This window comes from Protopterus annectens, chromosome 12.part0, assembly GCF_019279795.1.
Source record: "Protopterus annectens isolate FY-2018-M chromosome 12.part0, PAN1.0, whole genome shotgun sequence".
NCBI lineage: Eukaryota > Metazoa > Chordata > Ceratodontiformes > Protopteridae > Protopterus > Protopterus annectens.
In genome coordinates this window covers 474,750,662-474,770,711 of record NC_056746.1, presented here as the reverse complement: position 1 = coordinate 474,770,711, position 20,050 = coordinate 474,750,662, and the positions used below count along the sequence as shown (strand labels likewise).

At 36.9% G+C, this 20,050-nt stretch overlaps 1 protein-coding gene across 2 annotated transcripts in view; it reads right to left on the bottom strand.

Moving 5' to 3' along the window:
• CACNA1H (calcium voltage-gated channel subunit alpha1 H) overlaps positions 1–20,050 on the bottom strand; it is a 2,347,924-nt gene that overhangs the window by 525,537 nt on the left and 1,802,337 nt on the right. The window lies entirely within an intron of this gene.

Sequence of the window (20,050 nt, the reverse complement as noted above, 5' to 3'; positions counted from 1 at the left end):
AAGAAGCCACCTCAGCTAGCAATGAAATCAGACAACCAAGCAGCAAAGTTAGCTACACTAGAACTGCACCATTACATTTCTGAACATGTCCCTGCATACTGCAGTTCTCATATTACAAAAACTGACCTTCTTTTTCTACCCCATTTGGTTGATTCTTGCTCCTAAATATTTTAGTTATTCTCTTCATCATGTCCTTCATAAGATATGAGAACCGATATGATGTTCCATTTCACAGTGTACATGCCCTCATGTAATATACTGGGTCATTCATCCAGGAAAGACTATGTTTAATTTGGATTAGAAAATTCACAGATTTGTTATTCATGGTCATTAGAAATTCTTCTTGTTTAATTTCATGGTTTTTTTTTTTTGTTACAAAAGAATGCAACAGTGTGGAACATAAAGGGGGGATTGAGTACATTATGTAATTTACTGGTCAGTATGCCTGTTGACCCTAAGGACCTGATTAACTAAGGATAATTGTACCAAAATGAAAGTGACAAGGAATTTGTCTTCAGTACAAGGTCAAGTTATATAGCTACAAACTATTAACCTATCTCTCCCAAAGTACTGAATTATATTCAAATGTTTTTGACTAAGACAGCTTCCCATCAACATTCATTCACTGTAATCTGATAGCTGTGAAAAATCAGAATTTGGAAAGGCTTTTAAAAATCTTTTGACAAGAGACAAACTGTTTACCTGATATGAGATAGCATAAAAATGCATTCAGCAGTCTGTCGGATTATTAAGAAAATGTCATTTATTAATAAACTACCAAAAAATAGCTTAGAAGGTTGATAACTCTATAAAATTCCTTGTCCAGTAAGATCTCTGAGTGTTCTACACATTGCGTTTGTACAAGTTCACATTTATCAAGACCTCTCTGTATTCTAAAAGTGCAACATAAATTCATAAGCCATATACAACAACAAGATGGAAGCAAAATCCAACCTCATCAAAAAATCAGAAGGCTAAAAGTCTGCAATGATCTTTTACCATGGCTATAAAAAAGAATAAGACCATCACAAAAAAGTTTTTTAATAGAAACCTGTACCTTATAAAAAATGACCACTACTTAGCTATTTGTTAATGAGAGAAATTAATGTCTCCAAAAAGTGCCAGTGCTGTTGACGGATAAAACTCTGTCTATAGCCCAGATGACCCAAGACCATCTACTAGATTGAACAAGTGATAGACTTGGTAGGGGAGGGCAAGTATGCCCATTCAGAATGCCCATTCTGAGGAGAAGGCAGGGATGAACCAGCAGTGGACTACATTAGTCCCACAGAGGATGGACTAAGATGCAAACACAAGGCCCGAAGGTGGGCACTAGGCTCACCAAGCCATCTATGTGTGATTCAAGATGAGTATGCAGGAGCAAGCACATGTGAGGAAGGTGCTGTGGGCCTTTACAATGACATGGATTGCAGCTCACTTTACATACAGGTGGAGTTAGGCCATTAGAAATGCCCTCAGTTGCCAGAATGCTGAAAAAGGCATAAAACATCTTCATGGTTACCTGAATGATATCTCCATTCAGACAACTCTTACCTCAGCATGTGGAATGAACAGGCCATGTTCAAGTGGACAACTGAAGGGAGACCTGTTAGTTGGCAGACATAGGGCAAAAATGGCATAGAAAAAAAAAATGAATGCATCTTGACAATTTCACATTAGACCAGAGGAAAGGTTAAAGTAGTCAGAAAAGGAATTAAAGGTGAATATACTAAGTCAGGTCCTACAACATACTGTAGGGATACCTATGTCATGCTGTGGGGATACCTATGTCATGCTGCAGGGATACCTACGTCATGCTATAGGGATACCTATGTCATGCTGTGGGGATACCTACGTCCCCACATCATGCTGTAGGGATACCTACGTTATGCTGTGGGAATACCTGTGTCATGCTGTAGGGATACCTACGTCATGCTGTAGAGATACCTAGGTCATGCTGTGGGGATACCTATGTCATGCTGTGGGGATACCTATGTCATGCTGTAAGAATACCTATGTCATGCTGTAAGGATCCCTACGTCATGCTGTGGGGATACCTACATCATGTTGTGGGGATACCTACATCATGTTGTGGGGAAACCTACGTCCCCACATCTTGCTGTAGGGATACTGACGTCTTGCTGCAGGAATACCTATGTCATGCTGTGGGGATACCTATGTCATGTTGTACGGATACCTACATCATGCTGTAGGGATATCTTCGTCATGCTGTGGGGATACCTACATCATCCTGTAGGGATACCTATGTCATGCTGTGGGGATACCTACATCATGCTGTGGGGATACCTACATCATGCTGTGGGGATACCTATGTCATGCTGTACAGATACCTATGTCATGCTGTAGGGATACCTACGTCATGATTTAGGGATACCTACATCATGCTGTGGGGATATCTACATCATGCTGTAGGGATACCTACATCATGCTGTGGGGATACCTACTTCATGCTGTAGGGATACCTAGGTCATACTGTAGGGATACCTATGCCATGCTGCAGGGATACCTACATCATGTTGTAGGGATACCTACATCATGCTGTAGAGATACCTACATCATGCTGTGGGGATACTTACATCATGCTGTAGGGATACCTATGTCATGCTGTAGGGATACCTACATCATGCTGTAGGGAAACCTACTTCATGCTGTAGGGCTATATGGATAAAAAAGTATGTCCGTGATAACCAAACAAGCATGAAACCAAAATCATTCTGTTTTAGCTGCATTCACTGCATCATGCGTCCTAACATGTCCAACTCCTGACCTTTGATAATATAAGCACAAGCAGCAAGCAAGGACATCGGGAAGCATACTGACTGTATGCATTTCAGTACAGTTTCATGGTTGTGGTTGGGTAACATGTCCAGACTGGGACCCAGGTGATACTTCGGTTAAATAAAAAGAAATGAACATGTCATGTACTGCACACAATGCCTTGACTGAGAAAACAATTTGCAGCTCATCAGGAATTTTTGTGTTCTCTATTGTTTCAGCAGGTATGAACTACATGTAATTAACACTGTCCAGAAGGTGGAGGGAAAGTTGTAAGAAATCTGACCAACTTCCTGGTTCTCTGATGCGGCTTTCCAGTACAGCTTCTCCTGCCATTGGGGGATTAATGCAGTTAATGTTAAGAATATGAGCTAGCAAGGGAAGGAGATTTTTTTTTTAAATTGCAGCCTTTAAGTATGTTCAGCACTACCAGGATTTTACAGAATTATTTTCTGTATTTTCTGTATGTGAAAATGTATTGTTATTTCTTTTATGTTTGCATGAATGTCTACATACAGAGAGATGTATGCATAGACAACTTTCTTCTGCCATGCATTGTTTCTTTAAACATAATATACTTTTAAGCAGAATTTAAGAGATTGGTAAATTAAATGCCTATCTTACTTCAGTGTCATTTATGTTCTGTACTTTATTATAATTATGATTATTATTATTATTTAAAAAAAAGTGTGTCAACGTGAAGTTTAATTTTTCAAAATGCCCATTATAACCCCCAGTCTTAAAAGTAACTTAAGCCATGTGCAGTATACTTCTCAGCTCTTTTGTTCAAGAATCAAAGACAAACTGAATAATAATGAGGGATAAAGGTTCGAAACCAAGGACATTTTTTAAATCTTACTATGACATAGAATCTTAACATGCATTTTCTGCAAATAAGAGATATGGAAGTCTAATGTTTTATTTAATAATGAAACCACAACATACACTTTGTATCTATGTTTTTTTATAAGACAACACATTGATGTGGTTATTTTGCTGTAATTTTGGTTTTCACTCCAAGATAATGCTTACTTCCTGTGTTTTGTTTGTTACTGTTTTTGTTTCTTTGTCTGCTAACCAAATATTTCTGCTTTGGCATTTCAGTGACCATCATAAACATTTATGCATTTCTTAATTGTGGAAAGTTTACTGTTCTTGTTTGCCATTTTTCCCTAGATCTTAAATGGTGATGTAGTTTTTTGACTTGATAACTTATTTTGTAACCATTATGTAGCTCCTGCAGCAGATCACAGCATAGTGAAAAGTTAATGCATTACAGTTCCCTTTTTCCTGCGACTGTGTGACTATAAAGTTGGTATAATAAATAAAGGGGGTGCTGTGGGCTTGTCCATTGAAAGACATGAATATCTGGGGATTTCTTTTATATAGTCGTGGTTTGCATTTTTTTTTTGTGCCAACATGTGTGACATGGTAGTGTTGACATAGTCAACCATGATAAAATAATCATAATAAGTAAAAGTAATCTAAAAGATATATGCACACAGAAACACACAGTCATATATTGTACACATGCATATATGTCAAAACCACTTCTGAAAGATCTAATCGCTGGCTTTTTCTAATTTTATAATTATTAAACAGGGACGCTTTCTTGAACATTCTTGTAAATTATCCTATAACACATCTGTAACAAATCTTCTATTACTCATGTTAATTCTTTGTATCAGATCCCTGATGTGGTATTAGTTATATGTTAGCTTTTCAGGCAAAGGCTTTCAGACAGAACTGGATAAGACAGCTGAGGTCACTGCCAGGAAGTCAGAGAAACAGGATATGTTGCCAATTCCTAAAGCATTTATGAAATGTACTTTCACATATCTTTTTTTTTTTCTAGTTTAAAATGATATGCTTTTAAATAATTTCCAGTAGGTTATTCAAATGTTACAAAATGATGCATTGTATTTAGGAACAGACCAGTGAGATATAAAGTGATGCAATGTACTCTCTGACATAACCAGACAGCCCTTTAAAATCAGATGTGCTATAGACTGTTTCTCTGACTTCGATAAGTACATTCTAGTAAAAGTTTAAATTATTTGTTCCTTGATCTTTAACAATGGTGTCCTTTTTATATCAACTAACCATTTATGTAATAATAATTTGTCTTTTTTGACAACTGTCATGATGTTATATTTAGCAACAGTAAAGATGAAATTATTGCTACTTGATATATTTTTTGTAGATTGCCTTGAACAACTGTGGTATCTTTCATTGAGGTAATTATATTACTCAGTTTGGAGGCATCAGCAAACGATTTTCCACTTTCTTATCTGAAAAGAACAGTTCTCAAAAGAAATAGATCCAGGATAGAGACCTCTGGGATACCAATGATAACCCAGATGGAATGGACAACTAATCCCCCATCTTGACTTGTTATGTCTTGTTACTTAACTAATGTTTTACCCTTTGATTTATGTATGGATTGACATTTAACATTTCATTTTAAATCATTACCTTACATGGACAGTGTTAAATGTTTTAATGTCATGGTAAGCATGACATCATTGACTACTTTTCCTACATCTTCAACGAATGCTACAAGAATCAAAAGACAAAACTATACCTTCACAGACTCATATTGTTCCATATCTAAGAGACGTCCACTGTGTCATGTTGAACAATCACTTTTATGATGGTCTGTATGACTTTAAATGAAATGATGGTCAGGCTGATGGATATAAAATTGTCTGGGTCTAATGTAAACTCCCACTTTATGAATCAATATCACTATACCACAGTTCAAGAGCTGAGTGGCCTAGTGGGCTAATGCAGTGTGCTACAGGAGACAGGATTCCAGGTTCAAAACTTGGCAGGTTTGATTGTTATTTGCTGATGTGCATCACTGGCAATCAAGATTAGTTTATGGAAACACCTTTTATCCTTAACAGCTGTGTGGCCTAGTGGGCTAAAGCACTATGCTGTAGTTGTTAGGGTCCCAGGTTCAATACCTGGCAGGCATCATTATCCTCCTTTGGTATGTACCTAACCAGCATATTCAAAAACTGGAATGTCCACAGAGGTTCCTCACTAAAAGAATACAGGGTGTAAGTAATATGTCCTATGCAGACTGCCTCAAGGCCCTATCCCTGTATTCTGTATCTAACAGGCTTTTTTGGGGGGAATCTATGCCTGGCATACAGGGCATTGTCAGACCCCACTCTGATGGACCTCCTGCATATCCACAAAACAAACAGCACCAGAATAACAATAACTCATTCTAAAGACTTAAACCTTGCCTTGACCTGCTGGAGAGATAGGTATGTATCCCAGACACTACCTCGTCTATGGAACAGGCTCTCTATCCATGTGAAGCAGAGTTCTTCCCTACCCTGATTCAAGTGCAATTTCGACAATTGGATGGGAAACCAGCAAATTATCCCTGGTTTGGCACCTATATCTCTAATGGACTCCGGTAACTTGTAAATGGTTCATCTCTCAGGCCCATGCTTACACTTATCAAGGGTAGCAGAACTTGTCAGAGATTTGGGATGCATGGCTAGGCTTAAAAAGGTCCTTGTGGTCGTTAGCCTAGTAAACACCTATGAACCTATAAGGATAGATCCATATGTTAGTATGATTGACGGGGTTTAGTCAGATGTTCCTTGATTCTTGGAGAAAACCAAAATGTATGTTGTCTAGTTGCATGGAAACTCTGCTTTTGATTTTACCTGTCAGTAGTTATCTGTATTTATGTAAGGTGTACTTTCCTTTGTTTTATAGTGCCCACACATAATGCCTTTGCCCATAGTGAAGTTTGCATAATGCACCAGTTTGGGGGATTGCCCAAGGCACCAGTTTACCTAGCTTTTGTCCTGACAGTTTGATCCAGTTTGCAATGTAGCTCAGAATTTCTTTCTCTCCTTCAACCATGATCAACAGGGTGCTTCAAACTGGGTAGGTACTACAACAATCTCTGGATCTCTGGGATAGAGGGAATGAATCAAACTTTGCTGCACAGTCTATGCAAAAATAACCAAAAAAAATGACTTTTCAGTGTTAGTATCCTTAAAGCAACTCAAATATAAGGCAGGAGGATGTCTATGTGAAACAGTTGCAGTTCTCAAAGACCCTAACTCAGACATCCACGCAACCCAGAACAATACATGTATTTGGAACGGTAAGTTGTGTTACTTTGCTCAAGTAGTCTATGATAATAAAAACATCTGTGAATATTATAATACATAGTGTTTTGTCAGATTGATTCATTTATAACATAAAATATTGGGGTTTGGTCATTTTCTGTTTTGCTAAGTTTAAGTCTATCCAGAAATATAGTTTGTTTAATCAGAACTTACCCAAGAGAACCAGTAACTTATGCATGCAATTGTTGAAATGTCTTTACTCACAAGTATAACATGCATCAACACTGAGGCCTTCATTTTGGACTGCTTATTAATTATTTACCTTATTTTTGTAAGTTTACTAATAATGGTTTACATACTAGTGATTTAGTTTTAAATTCTATCAACCATTGTATTCATAGCTCATTAAATGGATTTTAATCATTATTCAATAAAAGTTAATTGTGAGAGAGCAAATAAACTGCATTTCTACAAGTATGACGTCTGCAAATTACTTATCTGAATTGTAAAAACATTTGATGTTAATGATTTTGAATGTTTATGCAATGTGTTAATCATAAGTTAACTTTTTCTGAACATGAGTTTTAGTTAACATTAACTTGAAAAATTATATTTATTACACAGAATGGCAAATTTTATGAATGTGGGTGTTAGAAAACATGACACATTGTTCTGTGCTTATTTGTTTTGATTGCAGACTTATTTTACTTTGATTATTTTAATATAGAATTGATGAATGTTTTAAGTAATATAACTTAAATTTATTATGATGTTGCCAAGGATAACATTTAGAATTTTCCACTTCTAAATGATATACTAGACATAACATGATTAATTTCCCTTTTAAGTAGAGTAACAGTATTTTACCTCCCTCAGTTCCTTATTTCTTTTCCTAGCTTAGTGTATTAACTGTTAAAAGTGAGATTCATAAACTGAGAACATCAGCACTGTGGAACAAATAGCATCCATCTGAAGAGTTTTGGGGCAGGCTTGGTAGAGGGAGGCATCTGGCTTCTCACACTGTAGCACTGCTACTAAAACCTAGTCTTCTGTAACTTGTTCTTGTGGACGTCGCAGTGATGCAGTGGTGACATTGTCACCTCACAGCAAGAGGTTCTCTGGTTCGATTCTCGGCTGAGGTGCCTTCTGTGTGGAGTCTGCATGTCCTCGCTGTGTTCTTGTGGGTTTCCTCCGGGTGCTCCGGTTTCCTCCCACATTACAAAAACATGCATCTGGAGCATTTCTTCCTGGGCCTCCACTGAAAATTGGCTTTGTTCCAAGTCAGACTTTCCCGGTTAACAAATGTTAAATAAAATAAATAAATATAATTGTTTATTAGATTATGTGTAAACTACAGTACAATGTATTAAAGGGTACCTGTGAGTGTCCAGATACAGCTGTGATGGGGAAAAAGTATACTATAATGAAAATGGGAAACTGCTAAATGTCCTTTTAAACCAAGGACAAATGTAGATTTGGGGTAACTGTCTGTTTTTGTTTTATTGTTTCATCATGTAATAGTGGTGGCATGGGGAAGATTAGCATTGTGATGGGGTGTGGCTTAGGCAACAATATGTAAGAGGTGGGTTGAGAGTAGCATCACGGTGGTGGAGTGGTTTGGTGGGGGCAGCAGCCTGGGAGCTGTAAGTACAAATTTGAATGTCCTAGCTACACCCCTGGTGACAACCACTGTGCCATCCACAGGCAAACATATTTACAATAATATTAATAGAGATATCCAAGCATAAACTAATTATATTCCATGTCTACAGCTAATGGCATATTACCTTTAGTGAAGTGTTATCAGCAATGCATCAGCCTCACTTCCAGAGATAATCCCACAAAAGGAAAACTGCCCTTACAGAATTGCTTCTTACATAGTCACCTGAGTCATATACCTGAGGCTACTACCCAAGACCAGTGTATTAAGTGATCATAACTCTATCTTATGTACATAGTCTAACAGTAAAACTATACTATTCTGCATATGGAAGTCGGTACACAAGTCCATTTCAGTTTTTATGAGGATCTTGCAAGTCAGCTATTGTCTTTTTAGGCTGGTAAAACACAAAAAGGACTAACTACCAACCCTATGAAATTCTAATCAATTACTATACAAATGGTACCATCAAGACTAAAGTATCATGTATTCATCATCTGTAGAAAGGTACAGTAAAGTATCTCAAGATGTTTCTGGACTGTTATTATTACATTCAGTTTATGGCATTTGTATCTTGCCTCATCTAATTTAGGCATCAACAACAAAATGCATGTGTATAATGCACACCATAAGCATTTTGCAAATAGCAATATCTGTTCCAATGCTGGCTAATTATAGGCTGAGTGGGTACCTGCTTAAATTCTGAGGATCAACTATTTCAGCAGGTACAGTTTCACTAAGAGTCTATGGTAACATTCTTCATCAGATTAAGGAAAAAAATGGAAGTATTCTTCATACAATAAAATAATTATCTATAAACGTATTTTTCTTTTACTAGATATTACTTGTACCTCTCAGTGAATCTTTTGTTTTGCAAACCTATTAATATGTATATTCTGAAGGCTCACTTATTTACCTCTACAAGTTAGTGGTACATAATAATGATTAGCCCAAAAGTGAGTAACATAATTGTATTTTTAATTTCTAGCTCTGGTTTCTGTGTTTTGATATGGGAAATGTTAAGCTTTAAGGAGAGAACATGAAAAAAATCACCATAGCAATTTAACCATTAGATGGGCATGAAGTGTAGCTATGAAGATAACTTCTGATGAGACAAAAAGAAAGGTAAGTAGTATATTTTTGTTTTTAAATGTACAGCTTTCGTGCAAACAGCTTGTCATAGTAAAAAGTATGTGTAAGTGTGTGTACACTGTAATAATTCACTTTTTATACCATATGTAGTTGCATGGCAGATATGGACAGCTGAGCCAAAGAGTGGTAAGATTATGCTATGTGCCTGAAGATGAAATATCCCATGAAATATTAGAAGGACTTCAGACAAAAGAGGCTACTTCAAAGAAAGTTGCCCAAGGGTTGAGGTAGGCCAGAAAAGTGCTTCGGAAAAAATAGGTATTTCGGAGATGAGTTCTAAGAGAAGAAGGTTTCTTCAAAGGTGGCAGAGAAAATGGTTCCACCGAGTTTCGTAAAGTCGCCAAAGCCATGATAAAAAAAGATGGTAGTGGAAATAAGAGAGAATAAACAATCAATTCAGTACTTGCTAGATGACTACAAACTGAACACCTGAGTACAGAGTTAGTAAAATATTAAAGGCAGGAAACATCAAAAATAAAAAAAAAAATATATATATATATATATATATATATATATATATATATATATATATATATTGTGCTACATAGCCTGTACAGATGATGTACACTGATAAAACCTCTGGTATGGCCCAGGTGACTAAAGTTCGAACAGTGACTTGGGTACTTAACAATACAGGCATATAGGATGGATTGAAGCACCTATCCTGGACTGGCAGGGATGGTGGAGGCAGAGGCTAGTCATGATATGGAAGGTAAGTTCAGGGAAGAAATGGGCATGACCACCGAAGCTGGTGATAGTAGTCCTTGCAGAGCACATGCACCTACAAAGGGGCATGAATAGTCCTTGTAGTGACACAGGTGCTCATGCCATCACCAGTACATGATAGGCCATAAAATTAAAATGATATCATTGCCAGGATGCTGTCAAGAGCATAAGGCACCTAAAGGCTGTCTGGATGATGGATCCCCCTATTGACAGAGTAATGTCTGATCGAGGGAGTCTTGATGCTTAGCAGGCAGACTGTGTGGCAGGAAACATAATAATATGGCTGGGTGGTTTTAGAGCCACTTAAATAACATCTGAAAGACTATAATAATTTCAAATTAAAATGAAAATATCTGACTAAACTTGTAAGCTAGGCATTATACAAGTATAAAGGAAGAAGTCTTTTAAAAGTGAAAAAAGTATTGTTTGCAGGTCAGGTAGAAGTTATCTGCTCTCAGTATGTATTTATTATGTGCTCCATATGTGAAATGTAATCTCAGCAGTGTGAGTCCTAGTACTTTTAAAACAATTTGTGATTCAAAAGCAAAATCAAAAAAATGAATCTTTGTTATATGTTTTTTAAGATGACATTGTTTCTTGTGATTATTTGTGTTTCTCTTGCTCTATATTTTAATAAAAGATGAAACATACATGCAGTTGCAGTGATGACCATACACCCCTTGGAGAAAAGTGCAGAAATGTAACTCTAATATTCTGTTTGGTAAAGGTCCCAGAGACAGCTTTGACCATATCACTCTTCCATCCCTTCTGCAATGAATATATATACACTTCTCACACACACACACACACACACACACACACACACACACACACACACACACACACACACACACACACACAATTATTTCTTAGTAATAACAAGCATGTCCATTGATTCAATGGGATGATGATCAAAGAGAGTCAAAACTTTGAATTTTGTAGCACATATCTGTTATCCAACAGTACGGATTCACTCAACTTCACAAATGTCTGATAGTTTGAAACAGCTCAACTGCATCCAGATAGCATGAAATTAACACTGCTGCTTAGGTCCATTTCAACCATTTAACAGCCATGCCTTTATCTGATCTGCTCTAGTGTTCCTCTGTATATGCACAGCCACACAGTGTCATAGGTTCCATCTTTGTTGGCTTGAGATTCCAGAATATTTATCCATAATTGCTTGGGCATGACAGTGCTCATTTTGGTGATGAAAATACCTTTGAGTTGTCTTTTCCATTGATCCTGTCCTTCACAGGAGACAGCAGCTCTCTATATATACCCTTTTCCAAAGCAGCTTCAACAATTGCTCTGTTTTTCTATCTCATCTTGAATACTGTAGCATGTCTGTAGTCCTCCTGTCTGCGAACTCCATTTCAGGATCTTCTGTGTTTAAATAATACTGTGTTTTCATGAAGAAGCATGGGAGGGAGATCATTAACTGCAACAGCAGCAACTTATGTGGCCTTCCTAACTTTACACCTTTAGCTCCTGACACTTTCAGCACTGCCACTAGTCGAAGGTGGATAAACTCCAATGGGTTTAATAAGCCCTTTTGTATCCCATAATTATGGTCCTGAAGACACTGTTAATAATGTCTTCTAATCTGCATTCTCTTTCCCAAGAATAAAACCCTAGAAAATCTATCTACTCTGTCAGTTACTTAAGTTTCTTAACTCACTTCTTGCTGTCGACTAATATGGATTCAGCACTGCCATGGAGTCAGCACTCTACTTATTACACTTGCAATCACATTCTTGTCAACACAAATGAAAGGAATCAAAAGGAAGATATTCTTCCTTGAATTTTGAAATGTCTGTGACATAATGCAAACTTCTTAAATGCTTCCTAACATTTTAATTTTGGAGTATGACATGCATAGCCATTTTTTTTTTCCAAAAATAATTGTGTGAAATCTGGATGTTGTATTCATGAACTCTCTTCAAATGCTACAAGAATACTACAGGGGTTAGACTTAATCATTTTCTCTTGTCCTTGAACATTGATTCTTTGGAACTAGATAAGATACTGCTACCCACATGGCGGTGTGAACATTGGCTCTCAATGATTGCCAATGTTGAAGTGACACCCTGAACCCATGTGCAAAAATGGGAAAAAGGGGGTTGTGGGTAGGTGGATACAACAATTTCACTTCTTGTCTGATGTAAACTTCAAACAAATGAGGCAACAGCAGATATCTCTCTCCTTTTAGGACTGGTTGCTTAGAAAGCAACTAGTCTTTAATCCTTGGAAGATACAACAGGCCCTCTTGGAGGTCCTAAATGATCATCTAATAAAGTATCTTTTCCTATCACTGGCATTTCTTCTGAAATTTTGCCTCACTAATTTCCTTGTGCAAAATTATTTCCTAAACTGTGATATTTAACTGAAAGACTGGTATATTGTTATACAAAATGTCAAGCAGGTAAGCCATCTGGACAACTTGTCCCTTTTGAAGGGTGACTCTTAGTAACGTCTGGTTAAGTGGCTTACTGAGTGTCACCAGTAGGCAAAAAGGAGGCTGTGGAAACCATACACAAGTTTGCATGGCCTAGAATATCAGCACATGATCTCAAATGTCTGCACCAAGGAATTCACCACCATTTCAGGCTCTGCCTCCTCTCTCTTCATAAAATACTGCATAATGGAATGGCCGGGTTCACTGCTAAAGCTAAGGTTAGGGCACATGAAAATGTGTTTTTTGCTCCATTCTAATAAACATAATCTACAGGCTTCATCACACAAGTGTTAGATATCAATACATCAAATATCACTATATTTTATTTCACACAGAATAATCTAGTGATTTCACTTTTCTGTTAGTAGCACAAAAACATAACCCCTTCAAAGAAACAGAAAATCTTTAGCTCATTGGTGATTACAAGGCTAATGACCCCACAGGGCCTTTTAAGCCTAGCCATGCTTTACAAGAGTAAGAATCAAACCTTGTACTGTGTGTCTGTAAGCACCTTAACCTTTATGACAACTCACAACTATCATCTCTGCTGAAGAACAGCTTACCTGTCCAAATTAAAATGCCTCCTTCCATTCAACCCTTATGATATGAAACCATGCAGGCTTATGGTTAGTAAATCCTGCTGCTTTAATAATACATTAATCTCCTTTTCTCCTTTTAAAAGAACCTTTACTTAGCTTGCATCATACTCCTCAACCCACTAGACACACCTCAGGAGCAGACATATTTATTCCTTGCATTATGGCTGTTTAGACTTAGCTATCAATCTACTTTAACATTGATGTACGCACTGTTTATTATATGAATATGTACAATCAAGGCCTACAGCATTCCACTGCTCAGATCACAATTCATCAAACTTTGCTCATTAGAAGAGGAACTGTAGAATTTCCAAAAGCTCATTGAACATGGTACTAAAAGACTCTGCCTTTGACTCAACATCAGCTACAACACAGGCCTGACACGTACATTTTTTGTTGTGTTGCACTTGATTTTCTGCATTACTAAATGCTTATCTGATAGCTCTGCCCAGTTTCTGCACACTGAAGTGTTCATTTTGTCTTATATGTCACTTTATTTGGCTATTGTTTGTGATCTAGTTTAGAAAGCTTTGATTTACACTCTAGAAGCAGTAGACAGGAACAGAGTCATCTCTGTACTTGAGATTTCAAAAAGAACCCAAGGAAGTCATCGAACAGATGGTTGTTTTGAATTTATTTTCAAATTTCTTTAATTGTATAAGGTCACTGTATTTATGTGCCACATGGCATCATTCATTGGTGGTTAGGTGTACGTTAAATAGATGTAGGTACTTAGAATCTCAATTTTCCCTATAAAAACAACCCGTGAACCTTCTTGACTAATTAGTTGTGTGTTGATACCCTGGTTTCCATGTACAGGAATTTTGCTCCTTCAGTTTAGTCTTAGATTGCAGTTTTTACCCAGGCAGCACTGAAGCAAATAGTTGTAAATTTCCAGCTGCCACTCGGCTTGCAGCCCATGCAATAAACATGTGGAACAATGGATTTGCACTTTTCTACTATGTCTGCAGCCAGCTTGGTGGAAATGGGCATCCTGTGACAATGTAGCAATTGTCTTGCATTTACTGACAACCACCTAATCCTTAAGAAATCTAATACAGTGTGTGAGAGATATAACTATACAACGTCATTGTAGGCAAGACCATCACATACAGATGATACACATACCAAAATGTCTGTCAGCAACACATAACACCAAATATTAACTGCTGTGCACATTGCAGACCAAACACATAGACCCACATATGCTGAGGATTTTAAAACTAATCTGCCTAGACCTCAAATGTCTCCCAGATTCGACTACTGAAACCAATTGTCTCAGTCTCAACTTAAGCAGTACCCTTCCTGAAATAAGTACCATCATGGTATCTCAACTTGAAAGCCCATAAGACAGTCCTCAACACAATCCAACATCTTAGTGATAGGTGACTCCAGTCAGAGTCATAGTCAGTCACCTATCAGAGGCCAATATTTGCCACATAATGCATGCACTCAGGTCCTTACACCACAAGTACACATCTGACACAGTTATAGTACATTTGGGAGTAAATGACCTGCAAAGTACCTCCCATGACTATATAAGGATGGTGCTCTCAGAATATGTGTCTAGGCAGGAAGAACCTAACTCTGAACAGCATTTTCACTTCACCTATAATGATGCCATAATATCAACAAAACTGGCTAGCTAAAGAAACATCAGAAAAAAATTAATGTAAGTAAAACCTAATAAAATAATAAACAATGTGAATCCACCTGATATTACCAAAAACTTTAATAGAATTAAGTTCTTTTATCGCACACTGCATTGGGCAGTGCAGTGGTGTAGTGGTTAGCATTGTCACCTCACAGCAAGAGGTTCTCTGGTTCAATTCTTGGCTGGGGTGCCTTCTGTGCAGAGTCGGCATATTACCCATGCATTTGGGTAGGTTTCCTCCTGCATTCCAAAGATATGCATCTGGAGTGTTTTTCCACAGGCCTCAACTGAAAACGGGCTCTGTCCCAGTCAGACTTTCCAGGTAAACAAATGTTTAATAAATAATAAATAAAAATAATTAAAAGAAACCAAAACACACCTAATTAAGTAGTTCACTAAGTCACTAACCAACCAGTAAAAAAAGAATGATGTCACTTCATCAAACTCTGTTTAGAAATCATTAGAATATTTAAAACAATAAAACACCTCTTGCACTATATTTAATCTACTGAAAATGTTAATGATACACTGGTGTCAAATCACTGATGTTATAATAACTTAGCTGACCTTATTTAACAAAATCGTAATAGACATTCATTTCTGGAGGTTTTAATGCATTCATCCTTAAATGCCAACTTAATTCTTTGAACTCTAGGATAGTATCCCAAATACCTGTCATTTGGTCCTCACCAATATGATCTAAAATAAAAAATATATTTTTTTAAATTTGCACGTCTTACTGTGTCTATATAAGGCATCCGTTAATTTAGTTGTTTTAACGTTGTACAGGTGTTCATAGATATAATTGTATAACCTTTCAGCTCTACCTGTGTAAAATGCTTGACAGGATAAATATGTAGCAAGGTAAACCACCCTTCTACTATCAGAATTGAAATGGCAGGGACTGCCTATAGTCCTGTCATACCCTATCACTGTTATATTAGGTCTACCCAAACAAACTTACAATAGCTATACCTACCACGTTTTGACTTGCATCTTTTCTGAAGGTTTAGTTTTTTTTTAATCTTTCTCTAAGGGTTTTTTATATTCTTACCTTTCTTATAGACAGCATAAAATCCTTATCACCTAAAATAGGGAAACGTGTTGTCAATCCACCAACTATAATTCTGTCACAAACCTCATTAAGTAAAGAAATTGGATATCCTCTGGCAAGGAATATATTTCTGAAAAAATTAATTTCCTGAACCAAACTATCATCATCACTAATGTCTCTGGTTAAATATATCATCTGTCCCTTCATTGTAGTGCATTTTTGATTGGTGGTGAGGCAACTTATGTAATGGAAATACATGACAGGAGAATAAGGTGTATGGTTTATAGTACAGTTAAATTTCTTGTTGACTTGGTCCTTCTCTCTTGTAACATCTAAAACATTTATTTTATCTTAAATATGATGTGAGGTAAATTTCAGAAAGTCAGTAGTCTGATTTATATAATTTAAAAATTCAACAAACTCTTAAGTTTCACTGCACTACAAGATAAAAATGTCATCTAAAAACCTGTAATATGAAAAAAAAAATGGAAACATAAACTGAATAAAATACAAAATTCTTCTCTCAATAGGCCATTATCATGTTAGCATATATGGGAGTGCATGTTGCACCCATTGCAGTGCCAGCCACCAGATGAAAAATCTCTCCCTCAAAAACTATGAAGCTGGTTTTTAAAGTCAGTTCCAAAAAATCAGTAATCTAATAAATGTCATCTTTTTGACATCTGACATCATCAGTTTAAATATTTATAACCATAGTCAAACCTATATCATGTGGTATAACAGCAAATAAATTAACAACATCCACTCTAACAAATACAATTATTTTATCAAATACCATCAAATTTAGTTGGTATAAACAGTGCCAAACATGCTTTAATATATAATTATTGCAAATAAACATTTTAACTTTGTGTCTAAATAAATTACAATAGGCTTGGTTTTTGAATCACCATCAATACAATAAGTCTTAATGGAGCATGCTGATGACTCTTGTGCACTTTAGGAATATGGAAAATAGAAAGTATTATCAGCTTGGAGACAGTCAAAAAATCAAAGTCTTTGTAATATGTTGCTGCATAAATGAATCAAATAATTAATTGACTGTTCTAATGGATGTGATGTTAATTATAATGTGAGCTGTTTTCACATAAAATAAATCGTTTAAATTCTGGTTCATAGGTTTATAGGTGTATACTAGGCAAGTGACCACTAGGGCCCTGAAAAGCCTTGCTTTGCAACCCAAATGTGACCCACAAATTTGATTTATATTTCATTTATATGGGTTAATTTATTAACTACTTCTGTCCATCAAAGATAAAGAATCCAGACAAGGGGTGAATTCCAATTACTCTTCCTTTGGTCCAACATGCATTTAAATAGTGATAGGAAGGAACTCTTATTCACATGGATGAGGAACCTGTTCCAGAGAATGGGAATTCTCTGAGAAGCATATCTGTCTCTCCAACATGTCCTGTTTATGTTGCAAGCAATACATAGGCCTTTTAATATAGCAGTTCTGATGCTTTTTGATTTGCAGATGTGCAAAATGTTCATCAAAATAAAGTCCAGGGATGCCAACTATGCCAAACAGAGATCACCTCTCAGACGTCTGTATGATACAGAGTAAAGAGAAAGGGCTTTGAAGTGATTAGCGAAGGACATTGTGCTTACTCCCTGTACTCTTTTGTTAAGGAAGCTTTGTGGACATTCCTGTTGCTGCATGTGTCTGGTCAGTTACTATAATGGGTTTGATGAGAGCCGAGTATGGATAGACCTTCTTGAAGGGTGTCCTCATTTATGGGGGATTCAATGACTGGTATCACTTTGCAATCACCACATTCAATAATAATGAACTTCCTCTGACAAAGCCAAACTGGGATGGATCCAGTATCTAGAGGTCTACTATGTACTTGATAATTTCATTGATAATTATTGCAATGGCTTTGCAAGACAGACTGGTCAGAGTAAAGGGTCTTTAGTTTACAGGAACTGTTGAAGGTCCACTATTATGAAGGGGGATGACTGCTGCAGTCCTCCAATCATGTGGCACAAATTCTGTTTTAAAACTTTAGTTAAATAATGACTCCAGGAATCCTGATAAACCATACTTTAGACTATTCAGCAGGCATCCTGTGATGTTACTGGGGCCCACTCAGGCCATGTTCTTGGCTTTAGAGAGCACAGCCAGTACATGCTCCCTAGTAATACTTTGAGGAGTTATGTCTGAGAATAGTATTGGGGAAATAGTTGGGGCTGAGTCAGGGGTAAAGTTAGAACTGAATTTGTCTGCTAACAGGTTCACTATATTGCTAGGTTCTGTGAATGTGTCATCATTAACCACCAGTTCAGCACATTGCTCTGTCCTACCCTTGAAGTTTCTGACATAGCTGTAGAAGGCCTTATTGTTATCTTTCAACTGGTAAGATATCTTAACTTCAAGGTTGACTTTGCTTGTCTATTTACTTTGATGAAAGAGTTCTTCCCTGGGATTCAGTATGCTCCATGCAAGAATAGTGTTATTCTTGCACGGAGTGTACCATGGCCATCAGTGCACCTTGCATATAAATGAAGGCACGCTGCTGTGTTATCTACATGCACACAATCGATGTACGAGTGCAGGGGGTGTGTCCGAGCAGTACTCACACAGTACACACACACCCTGCACTTCAGAATTGCTGTATGGCAATTCTAAAGCATCTACAGTGTCGCAGACACTGTTATGGCAACATAACAGTGTCAGTGGACAAAATAAGTAAAATAACATAAAAGCACAGTTCCCCACAATGATCCAGCACAGATAATGTCCAGAATGGTATGCCAGTGCGCATGCTGGCATACCAAATAAGTAAGCATGTTCCTGAGAGGAACATTTAAAACAATTCCCCCATGTATGATGTAGTTGTCCAGATGTTCTGCCTTAAGATGCAGAAAGCAATGTGCATACCCCTACAGTAAATAAAAATAAAACACATATTTATTTTTTTCTGTCTGCAATAAAGTGTAAGCATAGCTGAGTGGGTGTGCATGTCATGCAGCTATGCTCAGCCTAGTTTACAAATCAAAAGGAGCTAAATAGAACTATTCTGCAATGTGAGATCGTATAGTGGTTATAGTATCCACTTTGCATGCAAGCATTCATGGTTCGGTCCCCAATGAAGGCTTTTCACTTTTATATGTGAAAGCAGTGCTAATTTTTTTCTTTTTATAATTAGGTAGTAAATAATATATATTTGTCAACCAGAGTAGTGTTGTAGGTTCAAATGTGAGGTTTCAATCTAATAAAGGTGTGAAACCCCCACATAAACACAAGTGTCCCACACAGTATAGCCACACAAAATGTAATGTAATTAACGCACATAGGGGATGTTATGGAAGGTCAACATACATATCATAACATGTCATTAATAAGAAATCAACCCCACAATCCTGATAGTCCATAAAAGGAAAGCTGAACAATGCTAAGTTGTGCTCAGCTCTGCTTAGCCAGTGTAAGCATTATTTTAACATAAATGCTAGTCTAGATCAGATACAGAATCTTAGTTTTAGCACTTGAATTTGATTATTCATGCTCAGCACTTGTTCAGAACTTGTTGTAAGCACTAAATAAGCTACCAATTACTACAGCACTTAACCTTCCTCTTTACCTAGACAAAAACAGTTTTTGTACCTACTTTCCTCACTTGCTTAGAGAAAAACAGCTCTTGTACTCACTTTCCTCACTTGTCTAGAGGAAAATAGTTTTTTTATTCAGGCATGTCCAAGAGTCAGTTCCTAGTGTTCTCTTCTGTTTGCCTGATGAATCTCGACATCTTGGGGCAATGTAGCAATTGCCTGATGTACACAGCCAACCCTCTCCTCCTACCACCCAACACTAAAACTTGTGAAAG